The sequence below is a fragment of the Lithobates pipiens genome, unplaced genomic scaffold, assembly GCF_037356315.1.
Source record: "Lithobates pipiens isolate NorthernLeopardFrog02 unplaced genomic scaffold, aLitPip1_a1.2 Scaffold_16, whole genome shotgun sequence".
Taxonomy (NCBI): domain Eukaryota; kingdom Metazoa; phylum Chordata; class Amphibia; order Anura; family Ranidae; genus Lithobates; species Lithobates pipiens.
Genome location: NW_027507748.1, coordinates 259,154,272 through 259,160,271, shown reverse-complemented (window position 1 = coordinate 259,160,271; position 6,000 = coordinate 259,154,272). Strand labels below are relative to the sequence as shown.

Here is a 6,000-nt window from a genome sequence, read left to right as displayed (position 1 = left end):
CAACGCACCCTATACCATTGTTAACGTATATGTCCTGAACACCCACCAAGTCTGATTTCTTCGGAAACTACATAAAAAAGTCCAGTCAATACAACAGGGCGCAACTATTTGGTGTGGCGACTTCAATTGCACCCCTGATCCAGAACTAGATTCCACTTCTCGCTCCAAAAGAGGACGTCCAGAATTGAACTCTCTTTTACACGATCTGGGACTTTATGATGTATGGAGATGCACCCATGCAGATGAAAAGGACTTCACTTTTTTTCCCCCTGCCATAATTCGTATTCCCGAATTGATCTCTTCCTCATAGACCAATGGACTTTACAAAAAATATCTGCTGCTACGATACATCTAACATCGTGGTCTGATCATTCCCCTGTAAGTATAATTGTTGAGGACACTGTCAGAAGTGCTCCGACCTACCTGTGGAGGCTGAACACTAAAATTCTGCAATCTTTGCCTTATGCCCAAATACTAGAGGACAGTCTGATTTCTTTTTTTGAACATAATGAAAATTCAGTCAATGATCCATCTGTTTTATGGTCCGCACAGAAGGCATTTAATGCGTGGACTCTTTATACAATTGGGAGCTCGGGATAGGAGGCAGAGGAGACAGCGAATGAACGAGCTACTAGCAAACATACAATCTACTGATCTCCTTAACAAGCAGAATCCTACACAAACGCTTAAATCAAAACTTATTGCTCTCAGACTGGACCTTAGATCTCTACTCTTGGAATCCCATGACAAATACCAAAGGCGGCTTAAAATTAAGTTCTATGCTGAGAGCAATAAGCCAGGTAGATTACTCTCCCACCGGATCAAGGGGTACTCCTCTAAAACCCATCCGCCCTTCATTTATCATCCTCATACTAATGCTAAATTGACCAACCCACAAGCCATTGCCAATGCTTTTAGTGCATACTACAGCTCCCTTTATAACTTGAGGGACGATCCGACTCAACCCCAACCCTTGTCAGCGCAAATTAAAGCGTTCCTAGACTCAATTAGTCTACCTAGCTTAACCTCCCTTCAACTAGACGAACTAAATGCGCCATTCACATCGGCAGAAATCACGAGGGCTATCCAATCGCTACCCAACAACAAAGCACCAGGCCCTAATGGTTTTGTGGGAGAGTATTACAAAAAATTCGCTCACATTCTCACTAAACACATCACCCCATTTTTCAATTCTGCTGCCTCCTCGGCCTCTTCCCCCCAGGAAATGTTGAAAGCACTAAATTGTCACTATACCGAAGCCAGGGAAGGAACCCACTTTTACACAAAATTTCCGTCCTATTTCCTTACTCAACCACGACGTAAAACTATATGCCATAGACTAAATGACTTAATGCCACTATTGATACACCCTGACCAATCCGGCTTTATTAAAGGATGCCAAACATCTGATGCGATCCGCCGAATGATTAATATCATTCACTATACAGTGACCCATGGAGTGCCTTCTCTGCTTCTATTTTTGGATGCGGAGAAGGCATTCGATAGGGTTCACTGGCAATATCTTAAACAAACATTTGAAAATTTGGATTCCAAGGCCATATTCTATTAGCAATCTTAGCCCTTTACTCCTCCCCATCAGCACAGGTATACTACTCATCCATGTTATCCAATGCATTTAGTATAACAAATGGCACTCGTCAGGGATGCCCCCTAACCCCCTAAACTTTGATTTACTAATAGAACCCCTTGCAGCTAAAGTCAGATCCCAACCAAATATCTCAGGTATTAGCATTGGAGACAGAGAGCATAAAATTAATCTTTTTGCAGATGACGTGATCCTCTCATTGACCAACCCTTCCTCTTCCCTGGCTTCGGTACAATATTTATTAAATGAATTTGGTTGTGTATCCTACTATAAAATCAATGCATCCAAGTCTTACATATTGCCTTTAGCATTACCTCCAAAACAGCAACAGCATCTATGCGACCACTACCCTTATACATGGTCTGCAAACTCCATCACTTATCTGGGCATTAACCTAACAAGCACTACCAAAGATCTATACAAATCGAATTTCATTCCTTTCCTCACCACACTTTCCACTGATCTAGCGAATATCTCCAAACTCACACTGTCCAGCTCAGGTAGACTTGCAGCATTCAAAATGCTCAAGCTTCCCCAACTGCTATACTTATTCCGAGCATTACCCATACCTATACCGACTTCCTTCTTCAAACAGATTCAATCAATACTTCACAAATTTATATGGCAAGGGAAGAAATCTAGAGTGGCGTGACACATACTCATAAAACACAGAAAAGTAGGTGGCCTGGCATATATCATAATTAAAGACTACTACATTGCGGCTCTCCTGGCTCAGCTCAAGGCCTGGTTTACTCCTGACCCTCACACTCACTGGAGTACCATAGAAGCTTCTCAGGTACCAGGTAATAATTTACATAATTGGCTTAAATCCACTCCCAGACTTAAGTCATCTGACCATCTACTATCACCAACCATAAAAGCATCGGTTACAGCATTCACTTACTTATCGACACACTTTCATACTTCGGTTCCCACTTGCACAATCCCCCTCCCCATTGAAACACTTTCCCTTCTGACCCAAGACATACAACTTTCCTCTTGGAAAAATAAGGGTATTAGACATATCACTGACCTATACGATAATGACTTTGTTCATTCTTTCACCTCCTTGCAAAATAAATTCTCGCTCCCTGCTAAGGAATACTTTAATTATATCAGAATATCACACTGCCTAATTCGAACCCCCTCCTTACACCGTACTATACCTAAAATGGCTTGGACATACTTTTCCAACGCTTCAACGTCTACCAAAGGAATTTCCCTCTTCTATATCTTACTAGATGGTAAAGACATCTTCGAGAAATTACCCTCTATGCTAAAGTGGGAAAGAAAGCTAGGTGCCTCATATTCCTCACAGCAATGGTGTACTGCACTGCGAGCCACTTTTCTAGCAACAAAATCTGTGAATTTATGGGACCTCTCCTTCAAGATAAATTTTAGGTGGTACATCACCCCAATGCAGATTCACAGATATAGCCCCACAACGGATTCTGCCTGCTGGAGACTATGTGGCCACCCTGGCACCTTATTTCACATTCTTTGGTCCTGCCCTAAACTAACCCAGTTCTGGAAAGATATCTTCTACATCATATCAGGTCTCACTCACATTGCCTCCCCACCAAACCCAGAACTGGCGCACCTGAATATTTGAATTGAAAGTTATCCACACCATCTCCAATACATAGTTACACACATATGCTTAGCAGCAAGATTGACCATTGCACGTAGCTGGAAATCCCCAGACCAACCATCACACACTGAAGCCATACGAGCGACACACTTGCATGGCATGTATGAACGCATGTATGCCTCAGCGGAATGTTTATTGCCTAAGTCACTCAATAGCTGGACAACCTGGCTGGAATGGTATAAAAGGACCATGCCTGTCAACCGTTGAACATTCATACTATTTAGTGAGAGAAGCCTATCACACGTGTCCTCATATGCCTCTCCCACTCCCCCCTTTTTTTTATCTTTCCCTCTCGCCATTCTCCTCCTCTCCCCTCTCCTTACATATAGAACCCGCATGATAGCCAAATGGCCACTAATAGTTCATATAATTTGGGTATCTCTTCCTTGTCCTTATCCCTTGGGTTCAATGTTGCTGTTTCCTGTTTCATATCCATATGTTGATTTACCATTCTCATAACAATTACAGAATATTCCAGGGATGTTACAACGATAGACGTTATTGTTACCCTCCGAGCGGAGGTGTTCCCTTGCTCTTGCGTACAGTGTGTTCCCATTTGGGGTACCTGGGGCGAAGGGTTGATCTCCTTTAATGCCTATATTCTGTCATGTTGATTTTATGACTTTATTGACATCGTGCTATGTTTACTCTATGTTTTTTAGCAAGTTGTTATCTTGTTATCACGTGTTGTATTATTATGGACACTTTGCGAATGTACCCTCCTTGTCCTGTAACATGCATATTTACTTTCAATAAAAAACTATTGAATATAAAAAAAAAAAATTGGCGTGAGGTTCCACAGAATGTTGGCCAGCAATTGTCCGATGGAGCATACATACACGGTCGGATTTTCTGCCAACAGCCTGTCATCACACATTTCCCCACAGAAAATCCGATCGTGTGTATGCTTTAGGGTTACTACCTCCTTCCTTTAAACCTGAACACATATGGATTACACAAGTTCTGTGACTAAGTTCTGCAGATAAGTCACCAAGTGAGTTTGATTAACACCTTAATCAGCCACAGAACCTGTAATGAGGTGGCAACCCTACCTGTAATTGAACCTGGGAATTCTGCTGTGTCTGGCAATGACTCTTCTCACTTAGCTACCTGGAAGGCTGGATAGCACCCCGTCTGATCCGTTGGAAAATCCTGCCATGTGCATTAACATCTGCTGAACCTTGAACTCTTTGCTCCTCCCATGAAATTTCTGATTTTAGCCATGTCTCTGCACTTCCTGTTTGCCAGATTATTGTGCTCTTTCCAGCCAATATCTTGCTCTTGTATTCCCTGTTGCTGTCCATATTTGCTACCACTCGTTAAGGACCTTTGGTTTGTTCCTCGACTATGCTTCTGCCTGATCCCAACCTGCAACCACTTGTTGCTGACCCTTGGCTTGGTTACCGACTAAGCTTCTGCTTGATCACTAGGATTGCAATCGGCCCGGTGTGAATGAGGGCTCTTGCCATAATGGCGCCACACATGTCAATTGCAAATTGAACACCAGCACCTGATTTAGAATACAGAATTCAAATTTCATGGGTTTAAAGCAGAGTTACCTAATGGGGTGGTTACTTTTTACAAAGTGAGAAATTGCAATTTTGTAATTGATCATGGAAATGAATAGACCAAGTCAATATTACCTTTATCTCTAGGCACTTAAGATCTAATGTTAAAATATGTTAATTAGGTCAACAACCCTCATAGGGTATACTTAGATTTTCACATGTAATAAAGACTCATAAAAAACTGTCACCGTTTCTATTTATTTTATTTCTTTATGCTGAATTTTTGTATCCAGGCGATTCCACATACTAATTTTTGTGGTTTCTATTTGTGTATTTCTATACTTATGTGAAACTGTTTTAGTTCAATAAACAGAGTTAGAAATATCGATAAACAGCATGTCACAACAATTTAAGTATTAATTAGGAGGATGAATATATTGTTTTAGGTCTTAAAATTATCTTCCAATAGAAATATCAGATCCTACATTCCTGGATGAAGTACTTATATCTGAAAAAGGCAAAAGAGAAAGAGGTTAATGATTGATTGCAGTATACGTATATACAATATATTGTCAAAAGTATTGTGATGCCTGCCTTTACACGCACATGAACTTTAATGGTATCCCAGTCTTAGTCCATAGGGTTCAATATTGAGCTGGCCCATCCTTTGCATCTATAACAGCTTCAACTCTTCTGGGAAGGCTGTCCACAAGGTTTAGGAGTATGTTTATGGGAATGTTTGACCATTCTTCCAGAAGCACATTTGTGAGGTCAAACACTGATGTGGACGACAAGGACTGGCTCACAGTCTCTGCTCTAATTCATCCCAGAGGTGTTCTATTGGGTTGAGGTCTGGACTCTGTGCAGGCCAGTCAAGTTCCTCCACCCCAAAGTCACTCATCTATGTCTTTATGGACCTTGCTTTGTGCACTGGTGCTCAGTCATTTTGGAACAGGAAGGCTAAACTGTTCCCACAAAGTTGGAAGCTTGAAATTGTCCAACATGTCTTGGTATGCTGACGCCTTAAGAATTTCCTTCACTGGATCTAAGGGGCCAAGCCCAACCCCTGAAAAACAACCCCACACAATAACCCCCCCCCCTCCACCAAATTATTTAGAAGGGTGGCCCAATATTTTTGGCAATATTGTGTGGATGAGCGAGTTTCGGGTGGAGAAACTTTACTGACCATAGTCCTGACTTCAACCCAATAGAACACCTTTGGAATGAATTAGACA

The 6,000-nt window shown here is 41.6% G+C and overlaps 1 protein-coding gene across 1 annotated transcript in view; it reads right to left on the bottom strand.

Annotated features, from left to right (window-relative positions):
• Nucleotides 1-5,004: 5,004 nt before the first annotated feature.
• The window catches only part of EPS8L3 (EPS8 signaling adaptor L3), a 186,792-nt gene continuing 185,796 nt past the window's right edge, over nt 5,005-6,000 (bottom strand). Inside the window, exon 20 of the mRNA XM_077481329.1 lies at nt 5,005-5,273. The gene's annotated coding sequence lies outside the window, so the exon portion shown is untranslated. The remainder of the gene's footprint in view (nt 5,274-6,000) is intronic.